This window comes from Spinacia oleracea, chromosome 5 (genome assembly GCF_020520425.1).
Source record: "Spinacia oleracea cultivar Varoflay chromosome 5, BTI_SOV_V1, whole genome shotgun sequence".
Classification (NCBI taxonomy): Eukaryota; Viridiplantae; Streptophyta; class Magnoliopsida; order Caryophyllales; family Amaranthaceae; genus Spinacia; species Spinacia oleracea.
In genome coordinates this window covers 19,231,196-19,251,295 of record NC_079491.1, presented here as the reverse complement: position 1 = coordinate 19,251,295, position 20,100 = coordinate 19,231,196, and the positions used below count along the sequence as shown (strand labels likewise).

At 34.5% G+C, this 20,100-nt stretch overlaps 1 long non-coding RNA gene across 1 annotated transcript; it reads right to left on the bottom strand.

Annotated features, from left to right (window-relative positions):
- Nucleotides 1–17,144: 17,144 nt before the first annotated feature.
- LOC110775618 (uncharacterized) lies at nt 17,145–19,856 on the bottom strand. The gene is made up of 5 exons (XR_008922121.1): nt 19,292–19,856; nt 19,123–19,189; nt 18,948–19,023; nt 18,324–18,388; nt 17,145–17,368 (listed from the first exon to the last, which is right to left on the bottom strand). It is a non-coding gene; the product is annotated as an uncharacterized lncRNA (long non-coding RNA).
- Nucleotides 19,857–20,100: the final 244 nt, after the last annotated feature.

Genomic DNA, 20,100 nt, shown 5'->3' with positions numbered 1-20,100 from the left:
ACCTAATAAGTTCTTAGACGTACCTATCAACCAAGAGTAGTTTCTAGACTATTAGCAAAAGGCTTTTGCTTACCTAAGATGTTTTAGGATTAAGTCGACAAACTGTGCTTAGTTCTTCAATGATTTTAGGATCTTGGAATCATTTTATTCACACCTGCCGGAACAATAAATTCGAATAAAATGCTAATAACTTGTTGAAATTGCATGATTGCTTTAATTTTCAAGTTATTATTCATGATAAATGTTTAGACTTTGCATGCTTCAATGTATGTTTTAATTATTGTTTATAATTAAATATCTTGCACTGCAATAAATCCTTTTAGAAAGGTAACAGTAAATTTCCTCGATTGGTAGTGAATCCAAGAACGATTCACGGAAATGAGAGAAAGTGAGCAATTTAAAATGTACGTTTCTTTTAGCGACTTTTATGGTTGTTTTCGAAGATCAAAATCGAATGGCAAACCAATTGGTGCTTGTGAATTCAAAATACAATGTAGTTTTGAGATCATAAAGCATTGAGCTTAAACGCTCGGCTTTACCAATGGTTAACAACCTAATATCTTTGTCCATTTAATTCTCGAATGAGTCTAGTCCCTAGACATTCGAATAGATCGATGCTTAGAGAACTTTAGAAGCTTCTTGTAAGATCATCTAGTTGAAACAGAATATTCAACATAAATTAAAATGGAAAAGAACCTTGTTGGTGACATTGGACATGTCTAACAAAGTATAAAAGTCAACACTAAAGAATTCAATTCTTAAGACTATAAGAAAGGGTACAAGAAATAGGAAAACAAAGGAACATATGAAAGGAATTTACGATTCCGTTTCTACCTATAAGTTTATGTTTAAAGAGGAGTGACCTAGCAATCAAACTTCCTTGGTATCATATACCGCTTGAGGTTCTTACTTCGGTAATAACTCAAACAATGGAAGCTAGGATACACTAATGACCTACAAGTGGGAAATGAAGCATAGCAATGCTACATTAGTTGTAGGGTCATCTAGTTTGTTTTAAGTCCTTTCAAAGGCTGGAACTTAATGGCTATTTTGTTCCATAATCAGCATACCTAAATTTCTGCTTCAAACACAGAAAGACTCACATTCAGAAGAACAAAAACAATGCTTGATTGTTTGTTCATTTGAATGAAATGGTCATTTACAGAATGAGTCAATATGCTTGATTAAAACAAACAACTCTTTAAAGAACTTTACTAGGTTCAAATCAACCCCTTGATTTGAGTTCCACTAATCTTTGGCATTGTTGCTTAGACCATATCAACAAGTTAACATTCAAAAGCTCTATTTTAATGGACTTTTGAAAGTTGGTTGATTTCTAGATCAACTTAAGACAAGCTAGTCTTACTTGTTGAAAGTAACAAAAGATATGAACTATTGTTAGAACGCCTAGACGATAGAGTTCAAAGCTAAAGAAAGATTTTATGACTTTATTATTTCACATGGATTTGAGTGAATATAGGTTTATTTACTCAAATGTGATATAAGTTGAATCTGTTTGGCTAGTTCAAAGATTCAGAAGTATAAAATCCACTTGGCAAGAAATCATAAAGATCTAGGTTAGATCATGTTGATGATTACTTGAGACCAAATATGATCATCAATGATTGTGTGTTGTAATTTCACAATCTAGCTCCATAAGATATGGCATATCTAAGTTGGAATGATCGAAGTCGATTAGTACTTGATTCAATCAATGATGGATCATAAAGACTTTTCCTATAATTTCTAAAACAAAATGCTCAACTACCACCAAACTAAACCAAATTCGTCAAAGCTATTGAAAAGTAATTTCAGAATATCTTTTCATAATATATCTAAAGAGTTCTTAAACTCAGTGGGAGCTTAGTATTTGTTATTCAACAAACTAAGGTCCAAGTATAGATATATGTTTCATTGTGATTTATTCAAATGAGACACAAGGGTATTGTTTCTACCACGAATTTTTGAGAACATAATGTTTGTTTGCTCGAAATAATGTCCTTTTGGAGATTCGTTTCCAAAATGACAAGTGGGAGAAAATAGACCTCGAAAGTTTTCGAGGCGAACAACAAACATAAACGGACATTCCGGAGGCTTTTCGAAGTGCTTCAGAAAATCCGAACTTATTCTTTAAGGACTTTAGAAGTGGCTTTAAAGAATAGATATCTCTTAGAAGACTTTACAAGTGCTTCAAGGAGAACAAAATATTCAAAGGACTTTCAAGTGGCTATTGATATTCTATTGTTTGATGTTCTATACCCAAGTAGGCATAGAATTCAAGTCACTGAAACTATGAGATTCTTCTATTAGATAGTGAAGAAACATAGAGATCAGGTCAATGAAACTATGAGATTCTTCTATTAAATAGTGAAGAAACCTACAACTTGCAGTCAAACTATTATCATGTAGATTAATGAGTTTGTGACTTGTAAGAAAGCTATGACGAAACCCAGATTCCCTAAAATGGTTAGAGGCCATATATAGACTCAAATGTTTTAAATGGTTAGAGGCCATAAAACATACTCAATGTTTTGATGACAAAATTGAAATTTTGTTGATTTGCAAGAATGGGTTCACACCTATTGGTTGCAAGTTTGTTTTAAGGATAAAAACCATCAAACATGGAATTGTGTTCACACACAAAGCTAGATTAGTTGCTAAAAGTTACAAGCAAATTCACGTTGTGGATTGTGTTGAAACCTCATGCATAATCGTAATGCTCAAGTCTATAATTCAAGCAATGATTGCATATTGGTACATATGGCAATTGGATGACAAAACGTATTCCTCAATCAAATGTTGGAATAAACTATGTACATGGTATGTCATAGGATTTTTGGATCCAAATAAATGCTTGAAAAGGAAAGCTAGCTTATGAAATCTAAGTCCAGATTTAAGCAAGCAATTGGGAATTAGAACTGTATTTTAGTGAAGCTAATAAGTATTTTAGTTTCATAAAATGTACATGATTCTTATAGATGTATAAGAAGTTTAGTGGGAGTACATAAAAACTTATTTGGTCCTATGTGTATCACACACATATCTCTCTATTGTGAAATAACATTCAAATGCTAATGACTTAGATTTGAAATTATTCATCAATGATGGACCATGGCGAAACTTAGTACATATTGGGTATTAAGATCTATTTACAAAGATCTTATAATATTGTTTTAGATTAAGTAATGGCATTTACTAAATCAAACACGAAAGTCTCCATTGGAGATATTCGACCCATGTGAATAAATCTAAGTAAAGAATGTTTGAACTATGTATAAGCATTTACTAAGTTAAACATCAAAGAGTCTAAATGAGATTCTTAACCTATATTATATGTCAAAGAATTTAGTTGGATTCAGTATCTACTAAAATTGAATGAGCTAAAGTTACATGAATAGAATTCAATTGGGAATTATTCTGCAAAAGAATTTATCATGTATGATATAATATGAGGATCGCCAAAAACGTATCGTATGACTTTAGGCATGACGAACATATACCAATCTCTATTGATCTAAGTGAAGATCAACTAGATTGAGATCAAGAATACTTATGGTACTTGAAAAGGTACATAGGAATAGTTCTTGATTCAAGGAAATAAAGATATGCTAAATATTGATGCTACACGCATAAACACTGGCAAAGGATCAAGCAAGACCCTTTGGAGTTAACCATTGATAAGGACGAGCTATAGAGCATCGTGTTTTGAAATGGCAACATGGATTGGAGACCATGAGTTGTTGCGTGGGAAATTAAAATATTAATTTCTATGTTCTAAGATATAGTTGGAGAGTCTTCCACATATCTATGAACTGCTTGGATAGGTAAATCCAAACAAAGCATCACTAGCAACCTATACAGTTGAAGTAAAAGTAATTATTGCCTAAGAAGCAATAAAACAGGGTTGTTTAAAGTTCTTCACTGAACTTGGGTAGATCACCTATCTGCTGGCTTGATGGTTCTTCATTGAAAAATGCGTGGAACCACTCTTGAAGCAAGAAAAACGTCTGCTAACTTAATGGTTCTTCATTGCAAAATGCGTAGAACCACTAATGTAGTAAGAAAGACTAGATCACATAATAAACAAACTCGAAAAGATCTTATCATCATATCTCAAAGAACATTCGATGAAAAGGATGTTAAGATTGGCAAAGCATGATAACTAAACCTATGCAACAAGTGAGAAGCAACACTCACATTGTCGCACTGGAAATCAAGCATAGCTTTGAATTCCATGAATTGTTTTAGAAAATGGGTTTGAGGCCCATGGTTGTAAAACATTGGGGTTGAACATTTATCATATATGAAATGTATTTTCATATTCCATTTAATCTTGGTTTAGTATTAAATGATGAGTCCCTTCAAATTTGACGAAATATTCAAGATAGACTGTCAGGACCAGTCCTGTGACTAAGAAATGTCTATCAAGTGAACTTGAATGTCAAAGGTTGAAAATGGTCCCTAGTCGGAGTTTTCTATAAAATTGGACGCATAGAAAACGTTAGACGACTAGAATGCAAGATGACTAGTAGTTCTGTTTCTTGAACTATGTGGACATGGCAATGTCATAATCATTTGCATAGATACTTACTTTGGGAAGACTAGTATCGGACAAGACCTATGAAACTTTACTGTAAGAGATGAAAATCTGTCATAAGTAAATTTCATTAAAATTATTAGACACTAAATCCTCAATACCTGAGTGATTTGAGATTACTTGTTTGAGAACTGGTTGCTTTGACGTTGACCAACCGTCGCACCGTAAAAGGAGGCTATAAAGGCAACGCTCAGGTAATCACCTATCAAACGAAGTCTAATCTCAAGATCGCAAGATTGGGATTGTCCTCCCATAAATCGGGATGAGATGCTTAAAAGTTGTACAAGGCCACTCGGAGAGCTAGAAACTGTGAAATGCATGGCCGTGCTCGGATGAATCATAGGCTATGATTATCTGTTTATTTGATCCGTTGAACTCTGAAATCGAGGAACACCTCTGGACATAATAAAGATGACAACTCTTACCTTATGTTCAAGAGCAAGCATCGAGCGACAAAGGAATTAGGAAATGCACACTTGTCCCTAAGGACAAGTGGGAGACTGAAGGAAATAATGCCCTTGGTCCAAGTATGCATTCTATGTTAAGTCTAATAAATGCGGTTCAGTATTAATTAACAAGTTAATAATTCAGTGAGATCAAGTGAGCTGAATGCCTAGCTAGAGGCCGCTTCAGTTCAAGTGGAATTAATGATATTAATCCACAGCTTACTCTTGACTGAACCCGTAGGGTCACACAAATAGTACGTAAACGGATCAAGTATTTAATGGCATTAAATACTCCATCTATGAATATTCGGAACCGACGGATCTTGGTTTCAGTGGGAGCTAAGATCGTCACAGGCAAGAAATGAATACTCCGGAAACGATGATATTACCGGAAACGGAAATATGGATCGTATCGGAAATATAAATATTATCCAAGTCGTAGATGTTGCCGGAAACGGAAACATGGTACGTATCGGAAAATATTATCGGAAATGGAAATATTGCCAGAATCGGAAATATTGCCGGAAACGGAAATATTGTCAGAATCGGAAATATTACCGGAATCGGAAAATAATTCCGGAAACGGAAATATTAAATATTTGTTCGAAACGGAAATTAATTCCGGAATCGGAAATATTAAATATTGTTCGTATCGGAAATGAATTCCGGAATCGGAAAATTTAATCGGAAGCGCATCGTACGAATAAGCATCGGACGAGGCCTGCCGGACGAGGCCCAGCACGAAGCCAGGCCATCGCCCAGCAAGCCAAGCGCGCCGCACAAACAGCCACGCCAGGCCCAGCGCAAGGCCAGGCCCAGCAGGCTGCGCAGCGCGCACAGCGCGCACAGCGCGCACAGCACGCGCAGCGCGCAGCGCGCGCGGGCGCTGCGTGGGCTGCTGCTCGCGCGCACGCATGGGGGCCCATCGTGGCTGCCGTACGTGTGTGTGCAAGTGTTTGTGTTCGTGCACGTTTCCTAAAACATGCAGAGTTCGGTTAATGATTAAATTCCTAATTCTATTTGATAAATTAATTAAATTAGAGTTCTTGTAGGATTCTAGGTTTAATTAATTTGTATCTGAATAGGATTTCGATTCCCTTTCCATACCCCTATAAATATGAGGCTAGGGCTCACAATTTATAACAAGTTTCAAAGTATTCAAAAAGTGAGTTTTTGAGAGAAAACTAAAACACACATCTTGCTCATAAAAGTGCCGAAATTTTCTAGTACCTTAAGGGCGATTCTAGTTGGTCAATCTTAAGGCGGATCCGGACGTGCTGTGGACTATCTACGGAGGGACGACACTTGGAGTCCTAAAGACTTGTTCTTGTTCGGTTCGGGCGCAGCTAGGGAGGGCACGCAACAAAGAGTATGCATCTAAATTATGCTATATGATTATGTGTAAATAATATGTTGTCCTGGGTTAATGGTTGTTTCCGCATGATCTATGTAATGTCATATGTATCATAACCTAACATAAAAGTACTAAGGGACGGGGGTAAAAATACTATATAAAACATGCATATCAAGGGGCCACTTTGCAATAACGAGCACTCAACTAGAAATCACCTCCTATCATCAAAATAATGAAACTTAAATTATTTCCATGTTCATTAAATTTCCAGCAACTTTATAAAATTTAAAACCCCCTTTAGACTTTAGAATTCAATTGTTTTTCAATAATAAAAACGTCTCAATTTGCAAAATCAATCCCTAGTACGAAAACATACTTTTTCCGCCTTTAAAATCAATAAAAATCGACACTTTAGACCTTTATTCAAATCTGAAAATATAATTGATTATCATAATTAAAATCATCACCTAATTATGCTAATCAATTGATCCATTAGGTCTAGGTTAAAACCCTAACTTGAAAATCCCAATAACACTAGTTTATTATCATAAAAATCAATGCTTTATTCAATAAATAAATCTGAAAATTCGTCCTTTAATAGTTAAAACAAGCCTAATGAATCACAACACACAAATCCTCAAACCACGGTATTCATAACCGGTTCCCAGCATTTTAATTACTCAAAACAATATTAATATAATAATTTAAAATATGGAATTTAAATAGAATAGGTAAGGAAGAAGAGAATTATACCAATCCGGCCTATAGCAAGGAACAACCACGAATTAATGTGATTGGGCGAAAAAGAAATCGAATTACGAACACGAACAACACACACATACACACACACGACCGTGTGTGTGCGCGCAGCAAGGGGCGACGGGCAGCAACAGGCGCGAGCGAGAGGGGGCGCGCGCGCTGGGCGCGAAGGAGAGAGCGAGAGTGTGGGTGCAGCGCTGTGCGCGAGGGCACAAGCGAGAGAGGGACAAGGCAGGGTGTGCGCTGAGCACACGGAACAAGGGAGGCGAGAAGGGGTGTGCACGAGCACACGAGCAACAGCAGGCCGGGCACAGCAGCAGCGCACGAGTGCTCGCTGCGGCTGCGGGCAAGAGAGGAGAGGCGAGAGAGAGTGTGTGGGCGAGAGGCGGGCGAGCACGAGGGCTCGAGGGCACGAGGCCGTGCGGGTGCCGAGCAAAGAGAGAGGAAAGAGGAGTGTTGGGCAAGCAAAGCAAAAATAGGGTTTATGAATTTTAGGGGCTCATTTAATGATGGGGGAGTCCTATTTATAGGCTCCCTAATCCCTTGATGGGCTAGGCTTAGGACATTTGAGTTGGGCTTAGGAATTAAATGAATTGGGCTAGCTTAGGATTTAAATTGAACTCTTTGGATTGGGCTCGATTAATAAAACGAATTGGACTTTTTATTTAAAACCCGAAGCTTTAAAAATCATTTGCAACTCATTTAATTTCCCGACTCAAGAATTAAATTCGTTTCGTAATTAATTAAAATAATAAATATTCTAATTAATTAAAATACATTAAATGCAATGCGTTTAAATATTATTTAAATGATAATAAATCGTAAAATGCTTTATAAATATAATAAAATATATTTATAAATATTATAAAAATACGAGGTATTACAACCATCACCCGCACCGCCGCATTTAACTACAGTCGCCCCTCGCTCCACCATCAACAGCAGCCCCACGCTCCACCATCCACACCACCACAGCAACCTCGCGCTAATAAACCGCACCTCCTTCACCATCATGGACGACGTCGTTCCTTCAACGTCGTGGTCGTCGGCAATGATTCATGTTTCGTCGTCTGAGGTTTTGAAAAAAAAAAAAAACTTTTGTAGTATAGGGCCGCCTAGAATTGGCGGCTCGAACCATCTCTAGGCCGTCCAGAATTGACAGTCGGAACCATGTAAGGGCAGCCCAGCAGGTGCAGGTATTTTTCATGTCTAACAGCTAATTCGTGTATATTATTGATAGATGGATCTGTTCATCCATGGTCCATCTCTTGGCGGCCCAGACATTTAAAAAAAAATTGAATTTGTTATTTCCCTCCAGGTAAAAACGAATGTAACAAAAATAAAATTTTAGTTTATTATTTCGTTTTTAATTTTGGATATTTAAAAAAGTATTACCAAAAAAGAAATTGAATAATTACTGAATTTCATAATTAAAATAATTAATATAATTGAAAAAAACAAAATTGTTAGAAAATTTTGTTTAAAAATTGTAATTTAAACAATTTATTTGTTATTTATTAATTTCGATTCAAAAATAATGTGAATTTATTTAAGAATTTTCTAATATTTTATATATAAGGCCTTTATAATTTTTTTATATAATGTCTTTATAAAATCTTTATAATTTTAATTTTTAACATATATTTGTTTATTTAATGTTATTAAATGACATGTTTAAATAAATTTTAAACACGATTATAGTTTATAAGCATATATTTGTTCTTATCATCGACTTAAAACTAACTTATGAACTATGATGTAATTATATAACTTAATTGTTTATTTCATTATTTAAATTTCATGTGAAAAGTCAAATTATGATATGATGTATAAATAATAAATTAAATGTACATTATATAATTTAAATATGTTAGCGTATGAATTAAGTAATAAAATATTATTGATAATATTGTTAGTTATATAATTCTGCGTCAACTTAAATAAGCGAAATATTAAATATGAATATTGTGTTTTTTAATAGATTCCTAACCCGGAGGTTACACTTCCGGATTATGGTGGTGACGGTGTTAACTATAGCTATCGATTTATGACAAATGAAATATTCGATGGTTTTAAGAACGCAACGAATTGGGCAATGTAAGTTGTTATCAGATTATGATTCATCTTGATGTAGGGGTTTACATTTAAATGGACTTGCCCGTATCCTTTTGAAACCAATCTAGCTTTGAAAACTTCTAGTTTCCCGTCATTGTCCTTTTTCAACTTGAAAACCCATCGGGCAAATCTGTAATACCTTGTATTTTTAAGTAATTATAAATATATTTAATTATATTTAAATTAAAGTCGCATTTAAATAATTATTTAAATATATTTTATTAAAATTTAAATATATTTTATTTTTAATTAAAGAGAAAATGCATTTATTTTAGTTGGGAATTTAATTGGGTTTTGAAAAGGATAAACGATTTGAATTATTCTAGCCCAGTCCAATTTATAATGTGACCTCAAACGAATAATTAATGCAACTCGTTTAATTTAAGCTCGGTCCTTTTAATCCAAGCCCACCTTTAATACTTGCTAATCCTAGCCCAACTAGGATCGAAACCTATACATACCCCATTATGATTCATTAATCCCCACTTCCATTATTTTACAAACCCTCATAAACTCTCCCTCACTTTCTCTCTCCTCCACCCGGTTTCTCTCTCATCTTCGTTTGAGTGTCGCACCTAGGTCCCGCATCCACTCGTCGTAACACCCCGACAATTTCCTTTTTCTAAAATAACCCTTTTATAAATATAACTATAGAGAATTATCAAAGTATTATCGCCCGTGTGAAAACGTAACGGCTTATTCAGAATTTTGCAGCGGAAAACATAAAACTAACTTTTAGGTTCATAAATAATCGATTACACATTAAGTCCAAAACCAATTAACGGAAATAAGGAAATACGAATAGTACGACAAATTTCAAATCCAAGTTAACAAACCAAATCACTTAATAAAACAAATATAACTACAAGCTCTCTAATCCCGATCCCAATGATGCATCATCTTCAAACCTGTAGATGGGCAACGCTTATTAATCCTTAGAGACTGCTCACTAAAGATGGGTCATCACAGGATCAATAAGGCATAGCCATGATCAACACACACAAACAAAGCGCGTAATCAGCAAGGCTGAGTACTACATATTAAAACAACAATAATCCTAACATGATACTGTAACACCCCGACAATTCTCTCTTTTCTAAAATAACCTTTTAATATAAAACGTAGAGAATTATCAAGGCATTATCGCCCGTGTGAAAACGTAACGGCTTATTCAGAATTTTGCAGCGGAAAACATAAAACTAACTTTAGGTTTATAAATAATCGATTACAGGTTTAGTCCCAAAAATCAACCAACGAAAATAAGGAAATATAAATCGTACGACAAGTTTAAAGTCCAATTAAACAAACCCAAGTCAACTTAGCAAATCAAAACTAAATACAAGCTCTCTATTCCCGATCCCAATGATGCAACATCTTCAAACCTGCAGATGGACAATGCTTATTGATCCTTAGAGACTGCTCACCAAAGATTGGGTCATCACAGGATCAATAAGGCATAGCCATGATCAACATGCACAAGCAAAAGCACGTAATCAGCAAAGCTGAGTACTACATACTAAATCAATAATAATCCTAACATGATTCTATTAAACGAACAACCCTAACATGATACTAATGAACACAAACAAAGGCAGACAAAACATGATAGTTTGACGACCATACTTGACCAGACGAGACTAGGCTAGACTTTTAGCAATAATATTATTTTAGTTGAAATGGACAATGGACCGAGTTAACCGTCCGACAACCTTCACTAAGGAAGACGAGGTACGGGCGCGACTCCGTAACCTCAGAGACCTGCGATATCGAGGAACATTTGAATAAAAATAGGACACAATGATCAATCCGGCCCGAGATAAAGGCCATGGGCTACCACCATGAACCCCAACTCCTGTTTGTCCGTCACTTTAGACGTGCACAGTCTAAAGCTATTGCTACTCAGTTTCACTTTACATGATTTACAAATTGAGACTCTGTTATGACTCAACAATCACATAAGGCATATAATCCACATTCGTTCACAACTGTTTTTATATACTAACATTTGTTTTCATAAACTTGAAATAAAATAGGGTCAAAGTGAATTATGTGAATAGTGCAAAAAGTCAAACCGTTTCGAGTATTCCGGGACGGAGGGAGTAAAACCAACAAGGCAAAAGTCACATTTTCACATCACCAATACAATAGTTTTATTATAGAAATCTATTAAGAGTAATTCGTAAAACATCTTTGACAATTCAATGTGTATTGAAAACATTAGCTAAACCAAAGTTTAAAACTTTTATAAGAGAGGTTGCTTAATATTGTAAAAATGAATATTCATAGATTTGCATTTAAGTCGTTAACACATAAATTCAAAGGTTATGAATGAAAGAGGTGTCCATGGGGTTACCTTGAGCAAGCTCTTAGCGCAATTTCGGATGTTCTATTCCCCAACTCGTTCTTCTCGGTCCGCTTAATAACCATTCTTTACTTCGACAAACAAGAACTCCGAGATATCTATAACTCCACCCAACTTTCTTCAACTCCATACTACTTCTTCATAATGAACCTCAATAACAATAGCAATAATCAATAAATTCATCAACCAAATTAGAAACCTCAACTAAATCCCATTTCAATAAACCTTATACCAATCATAGTTGAAATGAACTCTAAATTTAATTTTAGTAAAACAAATTCGGTTTATTTAAATAATAAGAGATGAGAATACCCATTAATATACCATAATCATATTTAGTTACCATTTTCTCTCTAATTAGATAAAGTAGACATTACTCTTAATAATCTTTTGTAAAAGTAAAAACAGTTAGAAATCTTACTTTTAATATTTGAATAAAAAACCCTAAATAAAACTTAAAGACTTTAAAACCTTCTTTTGCTAAAATACCTAACGGTAGGTAGTACTCAAGCTAGGACTTTAATTAGTTAATATTGGTATTGGGCTTTCAAAATTAAGAGTGTAAGGAGGAAGAATGGGCTTGAGAATTTCACCTTGCAGGCTATGGAAGGACATCAACAACAACAACAAGCGACATAGTAGCAACAAAGTATCAATGTGTAACTATCGAAGACCGGCACCAACAACAGAGCAACATCACCGACGACGCTCAACGAGGTACATCCGAGCACGCCGGCGACCACAGATGGGCCGTCATAGCGGCGCACCGTCATCATAAGAACAAGATCCATGAATTAGAGGAGAGAGAAAATCGAATGGGTAGGCTGGAGTTTCCTCAACTCCAATGATTGATGATAGAAATTAAGTGATCGAGGGTTAAGATGGAGGCAGTGGTTTGCTGACGAACACCAAGACACAATGGAGGAAGGAAACAATGAACCAAGGAGGAGAGAGATGGTTCCAGTTTTTTTTATATATTTTATTATTGATATTAATCCCTCTTTTGAATAAATTATGATAGTAAAATATTGAGTAATTGACATCTAACAAGAGGCATTATGTTGGCTTCTTCATCAAAGGACACGCGGACAAGAGGAAGAAAGGAATGAGCCATTCAATGTATTTATTAATTGGAAATAAAGATCATATTGGAGTTATAGCATTTCCCCTTAAACACTATTCAAACAAAAGATCCAATACTTAATTTAGATAATATAATTATCGTTTAATTAAAAGTAGTTTAAACAAGGTTATTACACAAAACACCTTAAAATCATAAATACTAAATTATAATTAACCATACTCATTTTATTAGAAGAACTTAAAAATGATAATTAAGCTAATAAATATAATTAATTATTTAATTAAGAGCTATTAAAAAAAACGGCTATTACAGATATGGGTTGTGAAGTTGTTAGTGTTTTGCATTATGGAAAACTATGGGCAAGCCTATGCTAGTGTAATTATAATGTTGGTATGGTTGATAAATAGTGTTTGAGCATCTTTCAAAGTATTCGAGCATTGGTGTGACAAATTTTAAAATAACCTACGAATACATGCATGATTAGAAAACTATGAGTACATGACTCATATATATTGACCTATTTTCGGGATTAATAAGGTTTATCAAGAACTACCGATTGACCCATACGTGAGAGATAGATTTCTTTTGTACTCTTTGTTTTCTTGAACCATTATTTGAGCCACACAATTTTATAACAATATCTACAAATTATTTTTATGAGATTATTATTTTCTTTATTTATGTTATGATTAAAGTTATCACTAAACGATAGTTTCACCAATATACCAGTTATTGTATGATTTTAGTTCGAATATGACGAAAATGATTGGTTACAACGAAAAAAGACTTTTTGAAATAAGTTTTATGATTTGGGTAATCATAGGAAGTAAACTAATTGATCTTCTAAAATCTAGTTTTTGAACTGCTCAATATATAATGTAATTTGATTTTCCGAATTATGATTTATGGCCTATATTTACCAAGTTATCCTTTATCGAGTTGTGAAGCTCATCGTTTATTAAATTATTTCATTTGAGATCTTTATATGGTTTTCTGCAAAGAGTATGTTTGAATTTGAAAGACTAAGATTATTCTTTGAATAAGATAAAATCATATAAATAATTCATATCTCAATACGATTAAATTGTGGATTTATGTATCGTTTTATACTTTAACCCTAATGAGAATTAGTTATAAGATCTATGTGATAGAGTTTTGTACGTAACCATGTGCGGTTGAGCATGAAGTTAAGTTTGACTAGTACGGATTGAGCTATTAAGCTTGTTTGGGTATAGTATTTTATTGAGAAGTCAGATTCATTTAGGATTACTTATAAGTGATCAGACTTTATGAAAATTACGCATTAAAAGGATATGAGATTATTATGCTATTGTGATTATAAGCTAATGGTTTTGAGGTGTGATCTTTGTGTTACAAACCAAATTGAATGTGCAATTGTGTAATTGAGATTAAGGATTTCGATGGATTAATAGTGAGTTGAAAATTTGAGCTGGAGAGTATGATTTGTGATAAGTTTAAGAAATATGATTTGCCTTGAAGTATAATTTATATTCGAGTGTTGTTAAGAATATTGGACTATAAATATATACTATGTTCAAAATTATTTTTCAATAATTACGTATACGAAATTTGTGAAAAGTTATGAGTAATTCATTATGATATTTAAGCGAATATTTTGGACAAATTTATCACTTTGTATAAGTATGGTTTGTGCCAAGATTTTCAATTGTGTTTAAGATTTCAGATGAGGTTTTGTTGTGATACCAGACTTTGAGTAAGAATGAGAATATATATTTCCTCAATTTATTGGATAAGTTTTCAAATGTGTTTTAGTGGGGAAGAAGCCGTTAACAACGGCCATTAACAACACTTGTGTATTTGTGTGTGATCTGTGTAAATGCACAATTGTGCATCTGTGTAAATGTACATATGTACATCTGTACATCTGTGTGGGGACATGTCCTACAGTCTTGCAAGCATGTGTGAAAAGGTGGGTGATGACCCCAAAAAGTTTGGAGACTGTGGTTATTGAACACGTCTCTATTCGTGTCTCTTCCCCCGGTTAGTATATATGTTTAAAAAATATATTGTGTTTGATTTTGCTAGAAGTAGCAAATATTGTGAAGCTTGTCAATGTGTATGATTTGAAATGTAAATAACTTGCTAGAAAAAGCAAATATCTCTTAAATCATTGATTTTGTGCAAGCTTTGAATTATAAAGGATTTCTAAGAAATACATGTTTGATATTATTATTTGATATTATTTCCAAAATAAATTATCGAGAGCAATCCGTATTTGAGTTCATTGTTTTCAAAAGGAATATATATGTGTGATTTGGATGTGAGCCTCAACATGAGATTTTGTTCATGTTGTATTGGAGAATGGAGAATTAGTCTTAGTTGAGCTGTGTTAGTTGTTTAAGCTCGGGTAGACTTTGAGATATGAGTTGAGAATATGTGATGGATTCATTCTCAAAACAGATGAGATTAGTTATGCTGAAAAATGGATTTGAAGACTTCTGAAAATATAAATCGCTCGATCTTCGGAAAACACCTAGTGACTGAGTGCAAACCTTTGCTTGATTTATTTATCAATTATAAACATCAAAGTCGTGTTCAATGGTTCATGTGCTTTAAATTATTGCAATTTGATTACTGAGTTTAATTTGAATATGATTTGATTCATATTGAATCAGTTTTATCTTGAAATAAATAAATCACTAAATTATATTTTAAACCACTAAAATGAGTTTCAGGTTGGGCAATGTGTACTCGATTTCCCTGACTTTGTTCTTTAAACCTGTCCTGGTGGGGGCAGAGTCCTTTTTAGTAATTTTGCAGGTATTGTGTAAGCTCGGATGTGGATTATAGATGTGATTGAGGAAAGAATAATTTTGCTGAAATGTTATGAGGACATCAAAGATTCTGATAGGTTAAAAACTCTTGTGTATTTATAGTTGATTATAAGGGTTAATTCAGGTTTTGTTTTGTAAATTGAATTCTAAGTGTAATTACTGAGAAATAAGTGTTACAAGTACCCTCGACCATCATTGAATTGTTTGTACGACATTTTTGTCAATAAGAAACCCAACCCGATAGCCACTTGGTTAGCCCATTCCGCCACATCTTCAAAACTCGAAAAAATGTCATTTGTAACAAAATGATCAGAATAGTCCTTACCATCACCACCATACTCATCAGGAAACGGAATCTGAGCATTAAATAATAACCCAAATTACTAAAATGCACAATAACTTAAAACTACATAATTCAACATTAAACGTTTAAACATTAATTAATTGACGATGGCATTCATTAATAAAATCAATTTAGTTTTTTTATAAACATATTTAATATTTTTTATATTTTTATATCGAATAATTACATATTTATTTTACTTACCTGAAAACATACCAGTTTAATGCACGTAAAACACATTAGTTGACTAAAAGCTTAATTCTAGTCAGCTAGTAGACAAACTAAATGTTACAAACTAATCAACAAAAAGCCAAGAATCCTTAAAGAAGTATGTCGGTGGACATTACAAATAAAATCTAAAACATACAAAACACGGAATATGTAATCCCCCGTAAATTTATAAATTTTATTAATATATTTTAACGTATATTATTTATATTTAAATAGAATTTATGAATTTTAGTAATAAATATATAATTAACGTGTATTTATTTATTACATTTTAATATTTTCAACAATTTACGAAATCGAAAATGATTTTAGAATTTTAAGGTAAAACGAATTTGAATTACGAAAATCGATTGAAATTAGAAATTTGGATTCTAACAACTTAAATCCTACTCCTAGCCCAATTGGGAAAAGCCCAAACCAAAAATAAAAACAAAATCCAAACCAATACTCCCTTTTCTCTTTTCAAATTCACGTGGAACCAAAACCCCTCCATCCTCCTTCAACCTCACGCACAACACCAGCAATTCCTCTCCTCTCCCTTGTCAGCCGCCACACCGCGCTCTGACTGCCGGACTACCACCTGCACCGACGACCACCGTCGACCCTCGTGGTAACTCCTCCTTCCTCTTCTTCTTTGTTTCTTTCTTCTCTTTCGTTTTCCTCCTCTCCTTATTTGCTTCTTCTGTTTTGCGTGCAACAGCCACCAGCCGCCGCACCACCGTCGCTTTGCCGCCCAACCCCTTGTTGCGCCGCCGCGTCCTCCTCCTTGTTCTCCCTCTCGCTTGCCGGAACTCCTCCCCTTCGTTCTTACTATGCCGCAAGCTCAAGGCAGTCGTAGCCACCACCATTGAGCCGCCGTCCAGCCCTGCTCCGTTCGCTGCGCCGCCCACCTGAAGCGTCGCTGCCGCGCCGCCGTGTGTAACACCCCGACAATTCCCATTTTCTAAAATAACCTCTTTTTAAATATAACTGTAGGGAATTATCAAAGTATTATCGCCCGTGTAAAAACGTACGGCTTATTCAGAATTTTGCAGCGGAAAACATAAAACTAACTTTTGGGTTCATAATTACTCTATTACATATTAGGTCCAAAACAATCAACTGAAATAAGGAAATACGAATAGTACGACAAGTTTCAAATCCAAGTTAACAAATTGAATCACTTAATTAAACAAATAGAACTACAAGCTCTCTAATCCCGATCCCAATGATGCATCATCTTCAAACCTGTAGATGGGCAATGCTTATTGATCCTTAGAGACTGCTCACCAGAGATGGGTCATCACAGGATCAATAAGGCATAGCCATGATCAACACACACAAACAAGCACGTAATCAGCAAAGCTGAGTACTACATACTAAAGCAATAATAATCCTAACATGATACTATTAAACATAATTAAGGGCAAACAAAGCATGATAATCTAACGACCATACTTAACTAGACTAGGCTAGACTGGACTAGACTTTTTATAACAATAATATTATTTTAATTTAAATAGGCAATGGACCGAGTTTTCTAGCTAGGCGAGGTACGGGCGCGACTCCGTAACCTCAGTGACCTGCGATATCGAGGAACGTTTGACTGAAAATAGGACGCGGTGATCAATCCGGTCCGAATGAAAGGCCATGGGCTACCACCATGAACCCCAACTCCTGTTTGTCCGTCACTTTAGACGTGCACAGTCTAAAGCTATTGCTACTCAGTTTCACTTTACATGATTTACAAATTGACACCCTGTTATGACTCAACAATCACATAAGGCATGCAACTCACATTTATTTATAACTGTTTTTATCTTGGAATTGAGTAAGTGATCACAAAGGCATCAAACAAGACTCATTCCAATTAACTCCAATCTTTTCTTTAATACTAATCAACCCCTGAATATGGGTATAAGGTTTCAACTTACTAAATGAGGTCCTCCGCCCTCATAAAGTAGTGAAAAGCTAAAAAGGGAACAACAATTAACTGATCTGAATTATATACTAAATAATCTAGTGTTCCCAATCAAACATGTTTGCATCAATCTTCCATACTAACATGTTATAATCCTCAAAATGCAATAAAGGTTTAATATGTTCATCCAACAGTATCAAACATGCAATTTCAACCCGACTAAGTTCATCAACGACATTAACATAACCAAGTTCATCAATAATACACATGGTTTCAACAATTAGCACACATTCCAAGCACACAGGTATGTACGTACCTTGTGTAAACAAACTGATAGGCCACTTTAACACTTTCAAAAGTCGCCTAAAGAGAATTCTCCGCCTAAAACAACCAATAAATAATCTCAATCAATTTCTGATCATTGACAACCATAATAAAGCATTCTAATTGCATCCTAAGCGTATTTAGAACTTTCCCCAATATCAAAACTTAAACATTTGATTTCCTAGAATCATAATTATTGAATTAGTGATTGAAATTCGTTGAAAACTTTTGCAAACATCGTACTTTAAATTTTCAGCAATATAGATTCATTTAAAAGCTTCACCATGGTCAATCTACGTCCCTAGTACATTGAAACAATAAATTTAATAATCCATACTCAACCTACCATGATTTACAATCATAAAAACCTTGAATTTCATACTTTAAACAATCAAAAACTAATATTTCAATGCATTTATATAATCTGAAAATAAAATAATATTGTTTAAATTATAATATACAAATCTGGAAATTAATAATTCAATTACGCAAGTGTAAAAATCTGAAATTTGCAAATTAAATCATGAGACTTATAATCTAAATTCAAGAATCATAATTTAAGCTAAAAATATATATAATTAAGACATTCAATTAGTCTAGGGTTTAAGGGTTTAACCGAATAAGGGAAAGGAGAGAACTGCCGGCGACGAGGAAGGCTGGGCGGCACGCGGCGGTGCGGCGAGGTGGTGTTGCTGGCAAAACAATCAAAGCATGGTTTGAGAGCCATGAAAAGGAAACGAAAGAAAAGGAAAAGCACGACGGGAGAACGGAAATAAGGAGGAGGAATCTACCGTGCAAGGGTGGACGACGAGGACGGCGGTTATTGCAGAACCACGAGCGCTCAGCGTGGTGGTGGTGCTGTGCGAGAACAAGAACCGGTTGAGGAGGAGATCAAGAAAAACGAACAAGAGAAAAAGAAATAATGAAAAAGAGAACGACAAGAGAGGAGGTGAGCGTTACCAGCGGCGACGGGATGCCGGTGACGTGCTGGTGGGTCCGGCGGCGTGAGCAGCGGCAGCAAGGAGGAGGGTGTTGAGGGTTTGGTGCTTGTTACGTGAACAGTGAAGGAGCAAGAGGAGGTTTTCTCTTCTTCTTTTTTTTGTTTCTTTGGGTTCACGTGCATTAGAAAAGGGGAGGGAGTATTTGTTTTGGGTTTTATTGGTTTGGGCTTTACCCAATTGGGCTAGGAGTAGGATTTAGGTTATTGAATCCAAAATGGTTAGGATTGCTTGCTAATTTCAATCGAACGTGATTTCGAAATTCGAATTCGTTTTAACGTAAAATTCAAAAATACATTTTGATTTCATAAATCATTAAAATTATTCAAAATGAAATAAAATAATTATATTTTAATTACACATTCATTTCTGAAATCCGTAAATTATATTTAAATGTATTAATATACGTTAAAATATATAAACAAAATATATAAAATTACGGGGGATTACAATCTACCCCTCTTAAAAGAAGTTTCGTCCCGAAACTTGACACGAAAATTCACATATCTTTCCAAACTTTTCAACTTATTCTTATTGTAGAAGCACTTTGTGCCACTCTTGTTCACTCTTTTGCCAACTAAGAGTTACTTGTAATATTCAAGAACACATTTTCTTATGCGGAGAATCTATTTACTTGCATCAACATGTAAAAGTGGCTAAAAATAAGCATAAAATGCATAAAAATACCATAAAAATAGGTAAAAAGCGCGAATTTCTATCGCATTCTACCCCCCTTAAAGAAAACGAGTTACGCCCTCGTAACTCACCTCA